Genomic DNA, 21,395 nt, shown 5'->3' on the forward strand with positions numbered 1-21,395 from the left:
AACATAGATGCAAAAATCCTCAACAAAATACTAGCAAACAGAATCCAACAGCACATTAAAAGGATCATACACCACGATCAAGTGGGGTTTATTCCAGGAATGCAAGGATTCTTCAATATACGCAGATCAATCAATGTGATACACCATATTAACAGATTGAAGGAGAAAAACCATATGATCATCTCAATAGATGCAGAGAAAGCTTTCGACAAAATTCAACACCAATTTATGATAAAAGCCCTGCAGAAAGTAGGCATAGAGGGAACTTTCCTCAACATAATAAAGGCCATATATGACAAACCCACAGCCAATATTGTCCTCAATGGTGAAAAACTGAAACCATTTCCACTAAGATCAGGAACAAGACAAGGTTGCCCACTCTCACTGCTATTATTCAACATAGTTTTGGAAGTGTTAGCCACAGCAATCAGAGAAGAAAAAGAAATAAAAGGAATCCAAATCAGAAAAGAAGAAGTAAAGCTGTCACTGTTTGCAGATGACATGATAATATACATAGAGAATCCTAAAGATGCTACCAGAAAACTGCTAGAGCTAATCAATGAATTTGGTAAAGTAGCAGGATACAAACTTAATGCACAGAAATCTCTTGCATTCCTATATACTAATGATGAAAAATCTGAAAGTGAAATTAAGAAAACACTCCCATTTACCATTGCAACAAAAAGAATAAAATATCTAGGAATAAACCTACCTAAGGAGACAAAAGACCTGTATGCAGAAAATTATAAGACACTGATGAAAGAAATTAAAGATGATAGAAATAGATGGAGAGATATACCATGTTCTTGGATTGGAAGAATCAACATTGTGAAAATGACTCTACTACCCAAAGCAATCTACAGATTCAATGCAATCCCTATCAAATTACCACTGGCATTTTTCACAGAACTAGAACAAAAAATTTCACAATTTGTGTGGAAACACGAAAGACACCGAATAGCCAAAACAATCTTGAGAAAGAAAAATGGAGCTGGAGGAATCAGGCTCCCTGACTTCAGACTATACTACAAAGCTACAGTAATCAAGACAGTTTGGTACTGGCACAAAAACAGAAATATAGATCAATGGAACAGGATAGAAAGCCCAGAGATAAACCCACGCACATATGGTCACCTTATCTTTGATAAAGGAGGCAAGCATATACAGTGGAGAAAAGACAGCCTCTTCAATAAGTGGTGGTGGGAAAACTGGACAGGTACATGTAAAAGTATGAAATTAGAACACTCCCTAACACCATACACAAAAATAAACTCAAAATGGATTAAAGACCTAAATGTAAGGCCAGACACTATCAAACTCTTAGAGGAAAACATAGGCAGAACACTCTATGACATCAATCACAGCATGATCCTTTTTGACCCACCTCCTAGAGAAATGGAAATAAAAACAAAAATACACAAATGGGACCTAATGAAACTGAAAAGCTTTTGCACAGCAAAGGAAACCATAAACAAGACCAAAAGACAACCCTCAGAATGGGAGAAAGTATTTGCAAATGAAGCAACTGACAAAGGGTTAATCTCCAAAATTTACAAGCAGCTCATGCAGTTCAATAACAAAAAAACAAACAACCCAATCCAAAAATGGGCAGAAGACCTAAATAGACATTTCTCCAAAGAAGATATACAGATTGCCAACAAACACAGGAAAGAATGCTCAACATCATTAATCATTAGAGAAATGCAAATCAAAACTACAATGAGATATCATCTCACACCAGTCAGAATGGCCATCATCAAAAAATCTAGAAACAATAAATGCTGGAGAGGGTGTGGAGAAAAGGGAACCCTCTTGCACTGTTGGTGGGAATGTAAGTTGATACAGCCACTATGGAGAACAATATGGAGGTTCCTTAAAAAACTAAAAATAGAACTACCGTACGATCCAGCAATCCCACTACTGGGCATATACCCTGAGAAAACCATAATTCAAAAAGAGTCATGTACCACAATGTTCATTGCAGCTCTATTTACAATAGCCAGGACATGGAAGCAACCTAGGTGTCCATCATCGGATGAATGGATAAAGAAGATGTGGCACATATATACAATGGAATATTACTCAGCCATACAATGAAACGAAATTGGGTTTTTTGTAGTGAGGTGGATGGAGTTAGAGTCTGTCATACAGAGTGAAGCAAGTCAGAAAGAGAAAAACAAATACAGTATGCTAACACATATATATGGAATCTAAGGAAAAAAAAAAAAGGTCATGAAGAACCTAGTGGCAAGATGGGAATAAAGACACAGACCTACTAGAGAATGGACTTGAGGATATGGGGAGGGGGAAGGGTAAGATGTGACAAAGTGAGAGAGTGGCATGGACATATATACACTACCAAACGTAAAATAGATAGCCAGCGGGAAGCAGCTGCATAGCACAGGGAGATCAGCTCTGTGCTTTGTGACCACCTAGAGGGGTGGGATGGGGAGGATGGGAGGGAGGGAGATGCAAGAGGGAAGAGATATGGGAACATATGTATATGTATAACTGATTCACTTTGTTATAAAGCAGAAACTAACACACCATTGTAAAGCAATTATACTCCAATAAAGATGTTAAAAAAAAAAAAAGCTTCAACCATCTAATCACACACTTGGTCTTTCTGGTATGGCCACCCCCATTCTGAGTCATCTCAGAGGTCCACCAGGAATCACTTTGTTAGCCTAAAAAATCATGCTGGTCTGATGGACCCATCATGAATAACAAAGACACTCCTATCACCAGGAAATTCTAAGGGTTTAGGAGTCTCTTAGGAACTGGGGACAAAGGCCAGCTAAAGTCTTTATTAAACATCACCTAACCTGGCCTCCTTCTAATCTATTAAGTGTTTACCTGCCACCCTGGAAGGTGGCTCTAAGGAGAATGGAAAAAACAGATCACTAGGAACTGCAATCTTGAGACCCCAAGAATATGTTGCTCTTGACTGACTTAGCACATTTAAAGAGTATTCTTTGAAGAATCAGGTTGCCTATACAGAAATCCAGATCCACAAAAATCTTTTTGTAGCAGTGGGCCAGCAACAGCTGGCAAAATATGTAGGATTGGTTTTCAATATGACTATTGTATTACAATGAGAAACAATGGAAACAGTGACTTGATTAGACCCAGTTCCCATTCTGCTAGGATGAGGGTGCCAGACTAAATCCCAATGCCCTTGGACTATATAGGCCCTTAGGGTTCCTGAACAATTTGGCTGGAATGAAGGGAAGTCTGAAGAAGATTTTGAATTTCTTACTAATGAACAGGTGGGAGCCTTGAGCAACTAATTAGAAAAGTGGAAGAGATGTAACTGAATTTATACCTAAGTCTATGGAATAAGCCACATTAACTCTTACATAGGATTTTTTCATGGTTATCTACTCTATACTATGGATTTATCTGTTGAGTCTTATGCCGGTGCCATACTGTTTTAATAAGTTTGGTTTTATAATAAATTGTGATGCCTGCTTGGGATGAAATAACCCTAGACATCTTTGCTCCAGATACCTTAGAAATTTTTGTAAGAGGGCTTGTTCTGGATTGGAGTCGACCTGAGAATGCAGTTCCTCTGAATAGGAAAGTGGTTGTGAATTTTTTGGTTGACACAAACGTAGATACCCTCAGGGGGTATAGAGGAAATTTCTTCTCAATCCTTCCTACTTGGTTCTTTGAATTCACATTCAGGGGCTCATGTTCCTTTGTGTAGGAAAAATTCCTGCTGGGTTCTTTAAGATGGGTTAAAGCTGTTGCAATTTTTGCATTTTTGTTTATGCTTTCCTGGGCAGTTTAGTAGGAAGGTGGGAGAATGTATCTATTGGCCACTATCATAACCTGAAGGCTACTAGGTCCTTTTAATGATTTATTCTTTCAGCATGTGATTATTTGGCCTGTATTAAGTTCTGAAGATACAAAGATCAATAAGATGAAATTCTTGCCCTTGAGAAATGGACATTCCTGGGATTCATTATAAAGAGGGCGGTGGACTCTTCTTTCCTTCCAGGTCATAGAGATTCAACTATAGACCTTGGATCAAAGGGAGGATAAGAGTTTACTCTGAATGTATTTCGTGATTTGTGAGAGAAGTTGGGAGGTACCTTTGGATATCTAGAATTTGGATAATTCTAGAATTTTAGCTCTAGAAGGGCTTAGAAAGCACCCTGTTAAGATACTCTTTTTTCTTTTTTCCTAATTAAAAAAAAATTGTAGTAAAAAAAAATATAATATAAAAGTTAATATCTAACTGTTTTTAAGTGTATGGTTCTGTGGTATTAAATATATTCATAATGTTGTGCAACCATCACCACTATCCATCTCCAGAATTTTTTTCTTCTTGTGAAATGGGAACTCTATATCTATTAAACACTAACTCCCTATTCTCCAACCCCCCAGCTCCTGGCAACCAACGTTCTACTTTCTGTTTCTATGATTTTTGACTACTGTAAGTACCTCATGTAAGTGGAATCATACAGTACTTGTCTTTTTGTGATTGGCTTATTTTACTTAGCATAATGTCCCCAAGTTTCATGTATGTTGTAGCATGTGTCAGAATTTTCTTCCTTTTAAAGCTGAATAATATTCCATTGTATGTATATATCACATTTTGCTTATCCATTCATCCTTCAGTGAACATATGGGTTACTTCCATGTTTTAGCTATTGTGAATAATGCTGCTATGAACATGTGTGTACAAATACCTCTTCAAGATCTTGCTTTCAATTCCTTTGGATGTGTACCCAGTAGTGGAATTTCTGGATCATATAGTAGTTCTATTTTTAATTTATTGAAGAACTGCCATACTGTTTTCCACAGCTGCTGTGCCATTTTACATTCCCACCAACAGCGCACAAGTGTTCCAATCTCTCCACATCCTCAATTGTTTTCTGTTTTTTTTTTTTTTTTGACAGTAGCCATCCTAATGGGTGTGAGGTGGTATCTCACTGTAGATTTGATTAGCATTTCCCTAATGATTAGTGATGTTGAGCATCTGTTCATGTGCTTATTGGCCACCTGTATATATTCTTTAGAGAAATGTCTATTCAAGTCCTTTGCCCACTTTTAAATCCAGTTGTTTGTTTTTTTGTTGTTGAGTTTTAGGAGTTCTCTCTATATTCTGGATATTAATCAGATATATGATTTATAAATACTTTCTCTCATTCTGTGGATTGCCTTTTTACTTTGTGAATATTGTCTTTTGGAGCACAAAATTAAAAAAAAATTTTTTTTAACATCTTTATTGGAGTATAATTGCTTTACAATGGTGTGTTAGTTTCTGCTTTATAACAAAGTGAATCAGTTATACATAAACATATGTTCCCATATCTCTTCCCTCTTGCATCTCCCTCCCTCCCGCCCTCCCTATCCCACCCCTCTAGGTGGTCACAAAGCACAGAGCTGATCTCCCTGTGCTATGCGGTTGCTTCCCACTAGCTATCTATTTTACGTTTGGTAGTGTATATATGTCCATGCCACTCTCTGTCACATCTTACCCTTCCCCCTCCCCATATCCTCAAGTCCATTCTCTAGTAGGTCTGTGTCTTTATTCCCATCTTGCCACTAGGTACTTCATGACCTTTTTTTTTTTTCCTTAGATTCCATATATATGTGTTAGCATATGGTATTTGTTTTTCTCTTTCTGACTTACTTCACTCTGTATGACAGACCCTAGGTCCATCCACCTCACTACAAATACATTTTGAGTTAATTTTTATATATGGTGTTTGGTAAGGGTCGAACTTCATTCTTTTGTATGTGGATATCAATTTTCCCCAGCACCATTTGTTGAAAAGGCTATCCTTCTCCATTGAATGGTCTTGGCACCCTTGTCAAAAATCTTTTGAGCAAATATGTGAGGGTTTATTTCTGGGCTCTCTATTCTATTCCATTGTTCTATATGTCTGTATTTATGCCACTACCACACTGTTTTGGTTATTGTAGCTTTGTGTTAAGTTTTGAAATCAGGAAGTGAGAGCTCTCCACCTTTGTTCTTGTTTTTTAAGATTGTTTTGGCTCTTTAGGGTTCCTTGAGATTCCATATAAATTTTATGATGGATTTTTCTATTTCTGCAAAATATATCTTTAGGATTTTGATAGGGATTGCAATGAGTCTGTGGAATCCTTTGGGTAATATTGACATTTTAACAATATTAAGTTTTCCAATCCATGAAGTTTTCACATCCATAGGATGTGTTTGTTTCCATTTATTTATGTCCTTGTTAATTTCTTTCAGCAATGTTTTGTACTTTTCATTGTACAAATCTTTCACCTACTTGGTTAATTCTTAATTTTATTTTTTGATAATATTGTAAAAGGAATTATTTTTATAATTTCCTTTTCAGATTGGTCATTGTTATTGTATAGAAATGCAACTGATTTTTGTGCGTTGACTTTGTATTCTGTTACTTTGCTGAATTTATTTTGTTTATTGGTTCTAACAGTGTTTTTTCTTTTAATTTTTTCCTTCTTTTTTAAAGTCCTTTTTAAGATGAGAAAACAGAGTCCCAGAGTGAAGTGGCTGGCCACCAGAGTCACATGATCTCTGATGTCCAATTCGGTCCTCCACCCTCTGCACTGGCAAGGACCTACTGAATGCTCTCTGTAGATGTGAGTGTGAGTGTGGTGTGTGCGATAATATATAAATAGAAAAATCCAGGAGTATTATATTCCATTAATAATGAAGATTTGTGTAAAAATGGCAATTTGATCTTGACATAAAATGCTAGGACAGTTGTCTTTTTCTTCTCCTTTTCTTATCCCCTCAAATCTTCTGATTGCTTTATGATGTGACTCTTTACACTCTACCAATTCTGCTTGCTTATAAGGTAGCATTTCTATTTTAAAAAGGGGGGTTCCAATCCAAAAATGGGCAGAAGACCTAAATAGACATTTCTCCAAAGAAGATATACAGATTGCCAACAAAAACATGAAAGGATGCTCAACATCATTAATCATTAGAGAAATGCAAATCAAAACTACAATGAGGTATCACCTCACACCAGTCAGAATGGCCATCACCAATAAATGCTGGAGAGGATGTGGAGAAAGGGAACCCTCTTGCACTGTTGGTGGGAATGTAAATTGATACAGCCACTATGGAAGTTCCTTAAAACATTAAAAATAGAACTACCATATGACCCAGCAATCCTACTACTGGGCATATACCCTGAGAAAACCATAATTCAAAAAGAGTCATGTACCACAATGTTCATTGCAGCTCTATTTACAATAGCCAGGACATGGAAGCAACCTAAGTGTCCATCAACAGATGAATGGATAAAGAAGATGTGGCACATATATACAATGGAATATTACTTGGCCATAAAAGGAAATGAAATTGAGTTATTTGTAGTGAGGTGGATGGACCTAGGGTCTATCATACAGAGTGAAGTAAGTCAGAAAGAGAAAAACAAATACCATGTGCTAACACATATATATGGAATCTAAAAAAAAAAAAATTGTTTTGAAGAATCTAGGGGCAGGACAGGAATAAAGGCACAGACATAGAGAATGGACTTGAGGACACGGGGAGGGGGAAGGGTAAGCTGGGGGGAAGGGTAAGCTGGGACGAAGTGAGACAGTGGCATGGACATATATACAATACCAAATGTAAAATAGCTAGCTAGTGGGAAGCAGCTGCATAGCACAGGGAGATCAGCTTGGTGCTTTGTGACCACCTAGAGGGGTGGGATAGGGAGGGTGGGAGGGAGATGCAAGAGGGAGGAGATATGGGGATATATGTATATGTATAGCTGATTCACTTTGTTATAAAGCAGAAACTAACACACCATTGTAAAGCAATTATACTCCAATAAAGATGTTAAAAAAGAAATAAAAAGGGGGGTTCACTGAGGACATCTATAGTAGTAGTGGAGGGGCTGGATGTACTAGCTAGTACTTTCCTGGTGGCAAATGAAAGAAACTGAACTTGAACTAGGGAAGGCAGACAAGGGCAGGGCCAGAGTTGGCACTGGGGAAAATTGGCATCAAGGACTTGAGCACTGTGAGGGTTCCTGCTCTTCGTTGCTTGTCTTGGCTTCTTTGAGCATCAGCTTGTTTGCTCAGACTGGCTCTCATGCGGCTGGGGCTGTTGTTGCTATAGCTCCAGCCTTGCACGTTTACAGTTCCAAGAGCCAAGAGAAAAGACTCTTCCCTCAGCTCAAGTTTGAAAAATCCCAGCATAGAAATCTGATTGGCTTGACTTGGGTCAAATGTCTATTCCTGGACCAATCCCAGTGATAGGATTGAGACTTTCTGATTGGCCCATCTTGGATCAGGGGCCCTCCTCTTGGCATATGTTAGAAACACCCACTAGAACCACATGGTTTGAAAAAGCATCAACCTGCACATGCTGTTCTGGGCATCATTTTAATAAATTTTTCTTTGAAGCTCTCCTTCCCTCTGTTTCCTTATATTTATGTATTTATAAAATGACATCACAGGTTAATTGGGAGATTGGGATTAACATGTATACACTGATGTGTATAAAATGGATGGCTAATAAGAACCTGCTGTATAAAAAAGTAAATAAAATAAAATTCAAAAATTCAAAAAAAAAAAAAGACATCACAGGGACTTCTCTGGTGGCGCGGTGGTTAAGAATCTGCCTGCCAATGCAGGGGACACGGGTTTGAGCCCTGGTCTGGGAAGATCCCACATGCTGTGGCGCAACTAAGTTCATGCGCCACAACTACTGAGCCCATGTGCCACAAATACCGAAGCCCGTGTGCCTAGAGCCCGTGCTCTGCAACAAGAGAAGCCACTGCAATGAGAAGCCCGTGCACCGCAACAAAGAGTAGCCCCCACTCACCGCAACTAGAGAAAGCCCGCGCGCAGCAACGAAGACCCAAAGCGGCCAAAAAAAAAAAAAAAAATTAAATAAATAAATTTATTTAAAAAAATGACATCACAGAGAGAGAGCCTCTGTTAGGTCCTAATCTCTCTTTATCTCATGGTTGCATCTGAACATTCTTAACAAAAGTGAGCCCCAGGAGCACAGGGCAAGGCTCAGGCTGGCTGTTCCCAGGGAGCAGGACCTATTGAATGTGTGTTGATTGGCAGGACACAGTAAATGGGCTAAAGTAGAAATCCTGAGTCTGTGATCCTGGAGGGGTTTCTGTATTTCTGGCTGTTAGTAGATAAGAAACAAATTTGTGTGTGCTGAAAACTAGAGCACAGAAAGATTGGTGTTTTATGAGGGGAGAAAGGGAAAGAGAGAGAGAGAGAGGGAAACCATGCTTATCCTCTTTCTGATGTGCCCACAGCCTTCCTCTCTTTTCTGGCATGTCTCCCAACTCAGGAGCTTGCCTGGGGGCTTCCCCAGCTGGTTTTCAACTCCACAAGGCAGGAAAAAAATGCTTATTAATTTTTTGGTCTCTTTTTTTAATTGGCTTGGAAATTTAACCAGAAAAATTCCAGATACATGCAATTGTTTAAAAAAAAAAATCTATTAATTAGCTACCCACAGGCTTGCCTTCTCAAGATAGGTTTAAACCCTAAGGAGAAAATGACATACAGCTGCTCTCTTCTATACCTGCAGGTATGGAAACCACCACCCAACATGAAAGCATCAGTGAAGATACTGCTTTGGAGGGATTCAGATTTTAGAGAAGAGAGGTTATGAGAGCTCATTACTGGATCACTGAACTGGTAAGAATTATAAAGAGCTCCCTTTTCTCTTTAGTTATATGTGAATTGAATGTATTTTTCAGGTGTGACAACAGTGCTCACAATGGGCCAAACATTCACTCTGCTAATGACGCTTGACGTTTCTAGTCACCTGAGAAACAAGGATACCTAATTTCAGGAGACGGCCATAAAGGTTGTAACAATCAGCTCACAGTGTAGACTCTTTCAGGAGCAAAACACTCAAAATGTACTCAGGCTCAACTGAGCTCAGAAACACATTTCAATTATGTAGTGGAACCAGTTTTCCCGACATACCTCACTTTTCTTCTTGCCCATGGCCTTTGGTTCATCCACTCCAAACAGAATTCTGTCATGTGTGGCCTCTTGCCTCAGGGATGGCCAGTCCACTGCCAAGCAGCCAGCCTATTATATTCTCACCCTTTCTACCTCTATTTCTCCTCTCTCTCTCTCCCCTCATCTGAGGCTCTTGCTAAGATGCAGATCCTGCTTCAATAGGGCTGGGGTGGGGCCTGAGAGTCTGCATTCTGACAAGTTCAGGTGATGCAATGATGTAGGTCCCAGGGCCACACTTAGCATAGCAAGGGACTAAGTCATAGAGACAGAGGGAATTAAGAGCCCAGACATCTTTACTGTGCTGCTGGTGTAAATACAGGGAACCCGTGCTGCAGAGGGTCCCAGATAAGCTCTGGTTTTGTCCTGCGAGGTCTGTTTTTATCTTTGCCCTGCTTTTCCATAGATTCCCCAAGGGATGTATCTTTTGAACAGAGCCCCTTTTCTTGAGATAATTTGAGGGGGATTCTGTTCCTTCCTTCCAACCAGATGTGCCTTGGCTAGGTCAAAAAGGTGATACATCAGCAGTTAGAGAAGAGCCCACTGATCAGGCCTGTATGGGGTCCAAGTCACCGGGCATTGCCTCTCCTTGGTTATGGTTCGGCACATTTCCCCTGCTGCCTTATCACTCCATCAGGGACACCAGGTCTGTGCGTTTGTGGCAAGACCTTGTTCTGACCCTGTTAACTTGTTCATTCTTTTAGTGCCAACTTCTCTAGTTAAGAGATGAATTTCAAAAGAGAAATATTTCCAATACTGCAAACTGAAGAAGGCAGAAGATTTAGCTGTCTGACATAAAAACAACCAGAAAATACAATAAATGAATCAATGGTTGGAACACTAAAGAGTAAATTTGTTTGCAATGTGAATGGCACATCAATTGTGATTTGTGTGTGGCCCACAATAATTTTCAGTTATATATCCACACTAAATAGAGACTAACGTGTTCTGTTTAACATATTCATAAAGTGGGGAGAAGTCTAGGAAGAAGTGAGTATTAATATGTGACTGTTTAGGTTGTTTTATTGCTTGGCCTTGTATGGCATCCACACTCAGTCTGGCTCAGGAAGTGAAAATGAAATGGGCAAATATATTCGGTGGCGTAGATAACAATAAAGAGAATAGGTTCTGCTCAGCACTTGGCATGTGGAAGTAAAAGAAATCCAAATCCTTTGGGTAATATGCAGTCACTCAAGATATACTTACTGAGCACCCATTTTTGTGCAAGCCACCATGGTAGGTGAAGTGGGGGCTCAAAGGTGAGCAAAATGCTTTTCCTTCCTTTGATGCTCCTATAATCCAAAAAACAAACAAACAAACAAAAAAGCCCTACAATTAAGAAATGGTCTCGGGCTTCCCTGGTGGCGCAGTGGTTGAGAGTCTGCCTGCCAATGCAGGGAACACGGGTTCGAGCCCTGGTCTGGGAGGATCCCACATGCCGCGGAGCATCTGGGCCCGTGGGCCACAATTGCTGAGCCTGCGCGTCTGGAGCCTGTGCTCTGCAACAAGAGAGGCCGCGATAGTGAGAGGCCCGCGCACCGCGATGAAGAGTGGCCCCCGCCTGCAGCAACTAGAGAAAGCCCTCGCACAGAGACGGAGACCCAACACAGCCCTAAATAAATAAATAAATTTATAAAAAAAAAAGAAATGGTCTCTTCTTCTTCCTCCATGTTCTATTAGCTGACTGCTACATTGCCCTTTTTTTCCTTAAGCCAATGGAATACAACTCTAATGGTGAAGTTTTAGTTCCAGCATCATGCCAATGAAAGAGGTATTTTTTTTTTTTAATTTTTTATTTATTTTATTTTTTTTTGGCTGCGTTTGGTCTTCGTTGCTGCGTATGGGCTTTCTCTAGTTGTCGCGAGCGGGGGCTACTCTTCATTGCGGTGCGCAGGCTTCTCATTGTGGTGGCTTCTCGTTGTGGAGCACGGGCTCCAGGCGCACGGGCTTCAGTAGTTGTGACACACGGGCTCTAGAGCGCAGGCTCAGTAGTTGTGGCGCAAGGGCTTAGTTGCTCCGCGGCATGTGGGATCTTCCCGGACCAGGGCTTGAACCCGTGTCCCCTGCATTGGCAGGCGGATTGTTAACCACTGCGCCACCAGGGAAGCCCAAGAGAGGTATTTTTAATGGACGTTTCCAGTGCCTCTCAGCTCTTATGATGCAGGTGACAGTCCACTCTTAAGGTTAACCCTGTGTCCATCCTTCCACAGTCAGAGCCATTCTGTGCTCAGATAATCACAGTTAACTCTTTTGGCTAAACAATCCCTTGCATACTCCACCAACCCTTACAACCTCCCTGAGGAACTTCTGTCTCAGCCTCTGCAAGGGGCCACACGGAGAAGATATTTCAGGAGCCAAATGGCAAAAATGATACAGCTGGTGAATTGGGTGAGCAATGCTACCCACCAGCCAATCTCCCCACACAGTGTATTGGTGATTAAGAACATCAATGTGCCAGGCCAGGGGTGTTATGGACTGAATTGTGTCCCCCTCTCATTCATATGTTGAAGTCCCAACCCCCAAGTGACTGTATTGGACACAGGGCCTTTAAGGGGGTGATTAAGGTTAAATGAGGTCATAAGGGTGGGGTCCTGATCTGATAGAACTGGTGCCCTTATAAGAAGGGGAAGAGACATCAGAGGTCTCTCTTCACCATGTGAGGACGTGGCAAGAAGGTGGCCATCTGCCACCTGAGGATAGAGCTCTTGCCAGAACCCAGACATGATGGCACCTTTGTCTTGGATTTCCAGCCTCCAGAACTGTGAGAAAATAAATGTCTGTCATTTAAGCCACCCAGTCTGTGGCAGCCCGAGCACACTAATACAAGGGGTGATTCAGTGAATGAGAGGGAAGATGAGATGGGTGGGGGAGAAAGCCAGTGACTGTGTGAGCCGACGGTGTTGAGGTTTGGTGACCAGGACGGTTCCCTGTGAAGGTGAGCTTTATCCTTTTCTTCAAAGAGTTTAAAATCCACAGCTGGGAACCATTGCTTCACTTCTTATGGATGGGTAACAAGAAAAACTGCTGGAGACAAGATGTATATTTAATTTTGGGTGTATTGGCAACAGGATTATTTTACTCTAAACTGCAGAGAAGATGTACATCTTATGACACAGATAGTGAAGGAGTCACGTAAAAATAGGTCTTTGGCCTCAGAACTTATGGAAGTTAAAGTTTGAATCCTAAATATTTCTTAATTTTTGACAGCCCCAATAAACCTCACGTTAAAACTACAGCTTCCAATCTACTGATCTGATCATTAGGGTTTCCATTTCTCAGGAGTTATTAGGAGGAAAATCAACTCTATCCCAGTTACTAGCAGATGAACAACCACCGATAATTAGAAAGAAATAAAATCGATGACTAAATGAATGTGCAGTTTACATGCAAAGGTAACCTTTTATTCTTTCCAATTAGGATGTTATTTCTCTGTAGACTTGGCAGATGAGGCTGTATTATAAATAGAAGTGATATTTTGTAGGGTTCTTCTAACTGAAATGTGCGTGAGGTCAAATTATAATCAAAGTAATATGTATAAGTAATGAGCTGAGCCCACATTCCCAGGCATTTATCCATTTAGTGGTAATAAATGAGCAAAGATGAAAAGAGTGCTTCCAGACAAACACAGCAAAATAGTTAACTTGTGTGGTTAAAGCACAGCAACTTATCTCTTTGTATTGAATGCTTGCCAGTGATAATCAACTTCATTTGTTAATTGTATTCATGATATTAATGAGCTCATTAGCATAATAGTCACATCCTGTTCTCTTGTGGTCTGAGTCTGGGGAATCACAAGTTTTGCACACCTTGTTGCTATAGATAGATCTATGCATCCCAATTATGTACAAATTCAAATGCCATCTGTGTTAACTTTACACAAGGACACCCTCAAATCATTCCTTGCTTGGTTTTAAGGGAGCTCTCTGAGAATTTGGTAGAGATCTTTTTTTCTCAGAGTAATGAGGTTCATCTTTATGATAAAGCTTCAAATTTAGCTCTTGTTATTGGTAAGAATGATCTTTTTCTCTCCTGAATTCTACTCTCCAGTAAGCCTTAGCCATGAGCCTGGAATCTGGAAGGAGAAGAAGAAAGTAACAATGGCAAGTCCCAGCAAGCAAGGAAAGGGAGATAAATGAAAATTCACCTCTTCTAGCTTGGGGGGTTGTGGGGGAAAGAAAGGAGGCAGACGGGAGATGGGTGTGTTGGGTAAGACCTTCAAGGATGGGGGGGAGTGATTCGTTTCAATTTTGTTTTGGAACTCTGGAAGGCAACTGGATTATCTTCTTCCCCCAGACAATTCCTGCACCAAGTTATGTGGTGTGGAGGAGATCCAGAAGTGTCCACGTGTTTCCCCACACCCCAGGGAGGATGGGAAAGGGGACTGAATGAGAGCCACAGGGTCTGCCTTGGCATCTGGCATGGCAAGATGAAGGTGACCCCCTTGGGCCACATAGACTAGCAGCCAGAGGAAGGATGTGGCAGAGCACAAGTGAGTCAGCCAGGAAGAATCACCAGGCCATCATGGAGCTGCAAGAGGCCAGCCCAGCTCAGCCCTGGGAGGGGCTTTTGCAGGAGAAACTTGCACCCCTCCAGAAGCCGGCTGCTCCCTAAAGGTTATCAGTCCAGGAACAAGCCCAGGCTAGGCATTTTGCAGCAAGGGACACCATCTGGAATCAAGGACTCCTTCCTTTTCTTGAATGTCATCTTGGGGAAGAGAAGAAGCAAGGACATCTGAAAGACTGAACATTTATCCAAAAGACATCAAGTTATCTAAGGATTTTGTTCAGTTTTTTAGATTGGACTGAGATTATAAACTTGAACTAAAATGTCTAGTTCCCTCTTCCTGCTTGCAAGGGGAGATGGGAACTTGTAAGAGAGATTAATTAATAAGACAATAATGAAGCTTCATTTTCCTGGGATTTATGAGGGTGATGTAAGTCAACTTGGAGCCCTACTACAGATGAAATTGATGTGAGGAGGCAACTCGTTTTTGTCCTGCTTGCCCTCCAGGTCCGTTCCAGTTACTTAGAATGACTGCTCAGTATAACTACAGAAAAGCTAGCAGATTTGGACATGGCTGTGGCTGTCCTGTTACCATGATCCAAGCTCTTAGGCACAATCTGAAGTTCCTGAGATGTGACCTTCCCCTTGATTATCCCTGTGGTGTCTCCTTACCTGGACCCTTTCTTCCTGATGCTTTTTGGTACCTGAGATTCCTCTGTTTTCCCCTATGACCTTGACTTGGTGGGAAGCCATGCCATGTACTTCCGCTGTCTGGAGAGGCCCATAGGTCTGCACTGTTCTTGCTGGTGCCATCCCCATTTTACAGATGGAGCACAAGGAGGCTAGGTAACTTAACCAAGGTCATACAGCTAGTTGCCTAGCCAGGGTTTGAACTCACATCAGGGTCCATGGACTCTGTGCTTAACCCTACCCTCTACTGTCTACTAGCTCACACAAGTCTCCAGATTACTGTACCCAGCCAGGCCCAGCCTTTTCCGCCTCTCTTTGGTTAGAAAAGAAGATAGGACACTGACAACTTGGCTCCATATTTCTACCCACAAGGACACATTTTACTTTGAAGCCAATTTCATTGGTACCTAAGTCATTAACTGCCTTGATTGGAGTCTAAATTCAGGGCAGTTTTCTCAGACAGTGAATAGAACTTCCTCAGGTTGTGGCCACACAATGACAGGCAAGTCTCTTGTGTGATCCCCTGACTCCATGTGGGAAAAAGGGACAGAAGGAGGTTGTTGTTCTCACAGTGTTGAGGAGTTAAGGTAAACAACTCCAGATAAGGTGCTGTTTCCATACAACTCTCCCTATACTCTTGGATTGATGGTCCCAAAGGGGGAGGTGTTTATTCCAGTGCCCAAGGTCACACCCTCCCACAACTGAGGGAAAATCAAATAACACTTCATAGTAGTTCTGCAGCCCCAAGCTCAGCATGGCCCATTGAGCCAAGGGTGCCTCTTCCCAACCTGAGGAGTTCCTGACCAAATGGTCCTTCAGCTGGTGGCTGTAAGACTCTTGATCTACAGATAGGAAGGCACTCAGAAATTAGATTTAGTAGGATAAGCCTGGGAGAATGTGTGGGCCAAATGAATCTGCTTGTTCCCTTTTATGGCTTTCTTTCACTAGGTACTGAATGTGTTTAGTGGGTCCTTGGCCCTCTCCATTGTACCTCTCCTAGGCTATTTCAATGGACTACTCTGTATCCAAATGCTTTCTAGTCCTTCCATTAATACCACCTTCCCTGGGCCTTTTTGGCCAATGTTTTGATGGATGGATGCTGTGATGGTTAATTTTATATGTCAGCTTGGTTGGACCATGGTGCACAGATTTGTGGTCAAACATTATTCTGGATGTTTCTGTCAGAGTGCTTTTGGATGAGGTTAATATTTAAATCAGTAGACTTTGAGTAAAGCAGATTGCTCTTCATAGTGTGGGTGGGCCTCATCCAATCAGTTGAAGGCTTGGCAAAAGACTGACCTCCCTCTGTCAGCAGGTGACCTTTGGATGTGAACTGCAACATTCCTGGATCTCTAGCCTGATGGCCTTGAACTGCAATATTGACTCTTCCTGGGTCTCCAGGCTACCTGTCCACCCTGCAGATTTTGGACCTGGCAGCCTCCATAATGACATGAACTAGTTCTTTAAAATCTCTTTCTATGCTATTGGTTCTTTTTCTCTGGGTAACCCTGACTAATACAAATGATGATAACTTAATGGCCTTAAAACAACTGCAGTTCATTGTAGGGGTTAAGAACATGGGCTCTGCATAAAAAAGAATGAAATAATGCCATTTGCAGCAACATGGATGGACCTAGAGATTATCATACTAAGTGAAGTAAGACAGACCGAGAAAGACCAATACCATATGATATCACTTATATGTGTAATCTAAAATATGATGCAAATGAATTTATTTACAAAACAGAAACAGACTCACAGACATAGAACACAAATTTATGGTTACCAAAGGGGAAAGGGGGTGGGGTAGGATAAATTATGAGTTTGGGATTAGCAGATACAAACTACTACATATAAAATGGATAAAAAACAAGGTCCTACTATATAGCACAGGGAACTATATTCAATATCTTGTAATAAACCATAATGGAAGAGAATGTGGAAAAGAATATATAGTAAGTTCCTTACATACAAACCTTCAAGTTGTGAACTTTCAAAGATGCGAATGTGCATTTGCATGTCCAATCACGATAGTTCACATGTCTGGCGTACATTGTCACATGCGTGCATCCTCTAAAAGTAGTTGTGCTTTTGTGTACTTTACTGTACAGTACTGTATAGAGTACAGTAGTACAGTATCTTCATTTCAACCCCAGGATGTCCGGAAGCAAGCATAAAAGCAGCAATTATGTAGCTGGTACTACTGTACTTTTCAAGGTACTGTAAGGTTAAAAATGTTTTCTTTATTTTTTGTGCTTGTTTTTTACGTATTATTTGTGTGAAAAGTATTATAAACCTATTACAGTACAGTACTGTAAGGCCGATTGTGTTAGTTGGGTACCTTGGCTAATTTTGTTGGACTTACAAACAAATTGGACTTACGAACGCGCTCTCGGAATGCAACTCATTCATATGTGGGGACTTACTGTATATATATGTATAACTGAATCACTTTGCTGTACACCAGGAACTAACACAACATTTGTAAATCAACTATACGTCAATAAAAAAAGAAAAAGAGAGAAAAAAGAACATGGGCTCTGAAATCAGATGCTGGTGTTCAGATCCCCGCTCTTCTGTGGGATCTAGAATAAGATATTCAACCTCTCTGTGTCCTCTGATGATTAACTGAGACAATACATGCAAGGCACTTAGCACATTGTTGGCAGATAGTAAGTGCTTAATAAATTACATAGCTGGTTAGTGGTGGAGCCAGAATTTGAACTCAGGCAATATGCTCCAGGATATATGCTCTGTCCCTTACATGATACCTCCTCTCTTATTATTGTGATATTATTATTCTTCCCTTGGGAACTTCTTGGTAACTTGAACTGGTTGGGGTCCACTTTCTCCTTACTCTCCTCAATTTCAGTAGTTCTATTTTAGTCTGCTTTGGATTTCCTAAAATATTTAATTTAAATAAAATTTCTGTGGCTAAAAATATTTGAAAAATGCTGGCATAAAATATTATCCTCTTAGATGACATAGTTGCATTTTAAATTTTTATCAGTTTTCCTGACTTCAGTTACCTCTATTGCAACCTATAGAATGTAAGACTCAGTGAGGCAGGTTAAGACCAATCAAGGCTGAACTTCCATGGGCTGAAACTTAAGGGCATTGCTGTGGATAAGCCCCCAGCTTTGCAGGCATAGAGCACCTTTTCTATCCCTATGCCAATCAAATAAATAAAAGAAATTTGTTATTATATAACAATACATGTTCTTTATAGGAAAACCAAAAACAGAAACATTTGCAAAAATCTCACTAACACTAATATTTTGGCATGTATCTTTCCAGACTTTTTAATTTAAAAAATGGAATCATACTATATACGCTGTTTTGAGACTCACTTTTTCACTTAATAGCTTATAACCATCCTCCAAAATCAATAAACACAGGTCTTCATAATCATTTTAATATCTTTATGGTATTCGGTTACATAGGTGTTCCATACTTTATTTAACAAATGCCCTTTTGGGACATTTAGATGGTTTCATTTTTGTTATTAATTAGGACAATTTAAGGATGTACATTGGCTGTTACTTTTCCATCTCCTTTCCTAGCTTTTCCATCTCTAACTAGCCTCTAATTACTGGAGACTCCTGATCCTTGGTCTTGCTCTTCTTTCTTTTCTCTCTATATCCCTCCCTTGGGAAGAAAGTGGGAGAAGTTTTAGCATAAACTATAATTATTTTGGGGCCAATAAAACACGGAACAGAGGTTAAGTAAGAAAGGCCATTTTCAGCCATAACAGTAATATACAGAAGTAGAAAGTCAGTGTGTTTTAGCAAGAATAAATTATTTTGTATGGAATTTAAAATATGGACTATAATGCATAAAAGTATCCAAATCACTGAATGTTTGTGAGGAATCCATTGCACCTGGAAATTGAACTAGGTTCTCTGCATTTAAAAGTAGAGTAACCACTAAACAGGCTAAAAATATTATCCTGGCCCCCTGCCTTCTGTTAGTCTTACATGAAGCTTTTAAGGAATAGTCAACTGCACAAAAGCAACATCTGCCTGACAGATTTCCTTTTATCCTGGAGCCCACTATCCTGTTCTCTCCCATTGAGCATGTTTATCTGAAAGTATGAGTGAATTCCAGAGGAAACACAGATGCATTTATTTAACCAGAGGCTTGCTTCTTTGGACTTGCCTGTTCAGATGAAGGCAACCATCTAGGACTGGACATGATGTGTGGCAATGTCCACTTGGGGGACATGTTGAATGATGGATAAAGCAACAGCTGCAATGAGTATTTGGCAGAATGGGAAATATTCTAGATTTAACTCTCTTGCATGCAAGGCCAGATTATGATCGGCACTTCAGCATGATGAGGTCAGAAAGTCATTTTTAGCCAAAATACTCATGAAAGTCAGAAAGTTAATTTTTGTTAGTCATTGTGATTTTAAGGGCTGCACAGGTGTTTGGTTTTTCCTTTTGAAGGTCACTTTCTGAATTCATGGATTTCTAATTGTGTATATGGCCCAAGATAATGGATTTTAGTGAAAATCAAGAAGTTTACATTTTAAAAAAGACATTTATTGATTTTTTTCAGTAACTATATCAATTGTTACGGCTCTTTTCTTCTCCCAAATTAGCAGCATCTATTAGGTTAAACATACATAATTGCCAATATTTGACCATTTTGACCTTAAAAAGGCAATTTTTTTAAAAAAATTTATTTTTATTTTATTTATTTTATTTTTGGCTGTGTTGGGTTTTTGTTGCTGTGTGCGGGCTTTCTCTAGTTGCGGCGAGCGGGGGCTACTCTTGTTGCAGCACGTGGGCTTCTCGTTGCGGTGGCCTCTCTTGTTGCGGAGCACGGGCTCTAGAGCGCAGGCTCAGTAGTTGTGGTGCACGGGCTTAATTGCTCCATGGCATGTGGGATCTTTCCGGACCAGGGCTCGAACCTGTGTCCCCTGCATTGGCAGGTGGATTCTTAACCAGTACGCCACCAGGAAAGCCCAAAAAAGCAATTTTATACGGTTCAATTGAATATATACTAGATTTCAATTCAATTGAATACCTTAACAAATATTTACTAAGTTTCTACTGAGGCACTATGCTATGTGTTGAAGTTACAAGGATGAACAAAATAGTCATGTATTTTGTCCTCACAAAGCTTACAGTCTAGAGGGGGTGGCAGACAATTAAACCACAGCTTTGATAAGGGAACAACAGTTTCAAATTTAGAGCAAAGGAATTTAATCCATTCTAGAAAGGTCAGAAAAATCTTCCCAGCAGAATGAAAGCTAAGGTGAACCTGAAGGGTGAGTAAGAGTTAGGTGAGTGGGACGGGAATGCAGAGATTTAAGGTAAAGGTCATAGCAGGCTGTGGAGTAAGAGCAGGATGCAGTGGGTGTGTGTGCTGTGTCAAAAACCGAGCGACATTCGGTGCGGCTGAAGCCAAGAGTGGAGGGAAGCTGTGTAGACAGATGATGCTGGAGGGGGAGGAAGGACGACCGCGGTGAAGAGAAGAATCTGGTAATTCTATGGTAGAAGTTTAACCTCTTTAATAAGAAACTGTTGCGCAGGGAGTGACATGATCATAACGGTGCCGTATAAAAAAGACCACACACAAAGGATTACTTCCAGTGGAAAATAGACTGGAATCTGGGAAATCCCTTAGGAGACTGTTCTTGGAATCCAGGTGATAAAGGTGGTGGCTTGTACTGAGGCAGTGAGTATGGGGATGAAATGTGGAAGACGGAAGACTCTGAGAGCTGTTTAGGAAGCAAATCGGCAGGTCTGCGTTATTGGGGGGGTGACCGAGAGGTGGGAGGGAGGGTTGCCCTTCCATGTGAATGTAGGACTGCTTTTGGGACACTGGATTTTCACTGGCCTCACCGTCCATTTCACTGAACGACCCAGTGGGCTGCAGTATCACAGTTTGCCAGCAGGTGCCGCTCTCTAACATCTTCTGAATCCTAGCTTAAAAGTCTCCAAGGTTTCAGGCTATGTAATAGCTATTAGTGTTTTAGCTTTATCAATTCAAAAAGGTGTGTTGGAGTGTACTTAACGCTGAGGAATACCAGCAGAGTTTTTTTTTAAACTTAAAACTTGATGATACAAGTTTCAGTTAATAGTTCAGTCCTATGGACGTGGTTAAGACTTTGTTGGATTTTTAACTCAGTTCTATTCTGCTTCGGAATAGTCTGGACTTAATTCGGTAAAGACAGGCAAGGGGTGCAGCCAGTCCATTAAAAAGTTCTGGATTTTCAT

This window comes from Balaenoptera borealis (genome assembly GCF_965194805.1).
Source record: "Balaenoptera borealis genome assembly, chromosome: 13".
Lineage (NCBI taxonomy): Eukaryota > Metazoa > Chordata > Mammalia > Artiodactyla > Balaenopteridae > Balaenoptera > Balaenoptera borealis.